The sequence below is a fragment of the Asparagus officinalis genome, chromosome 4 (assembly GCF_001876935.1).
Source record: "Asparagus officinalis chromosome 4, Aspof.V1, whole genome shotgun sequence".
NCBI lineage: Eukaryota > Viridiplantae > Streptophyta > Magnoliopsida > Asparagales > Asparagaceae > Asparagus > Asparagus officinalis.
In genome coordinates this window covers 80869010-80869477 of record NC_033797.1, presented here as the reverse complement: position 1 = coordinate 80869477, position 468 = coordinate 80869010, and positions in this window count along the sequence as shown.

The window sequence follows — 468 nt, the reverse complement described above, 5'->3', positions numbered from 1 at the left end:
ATAGTAGGTTATTATAATTTTATTATAGTAATAAATATTATTTAATATTATAACTACCATAATATTGACAATATATTTAATACTATTAATTAATATAATAAAGTATAATAGAAAATAGTAAATTATTATGTAATAAATTATATTATAATATAATTAATATATTATTAGGTTAAATATATTAAACACTATATTATAATATAATATTTTATATCATAAAAATACTACAATAATATTTTTATTCTAACTAAATACCTTTTTCCTCATGATTGTCCCAAAGTTAAGAATGAGGTAATTTTTGGAGGTTGGGACAAAAAGTTTGTATAGAAGTGGGATAATTTTGGAAAAAATGGGGTTAATTGTCCTAATCATATTGTCCCAATGAATAACACCTTAAAGTAAAATCCTAATCTCATTGTCCCAATGAATAACACCATAAAATAAAATCCTAAAAATTATCCCACTTACCCC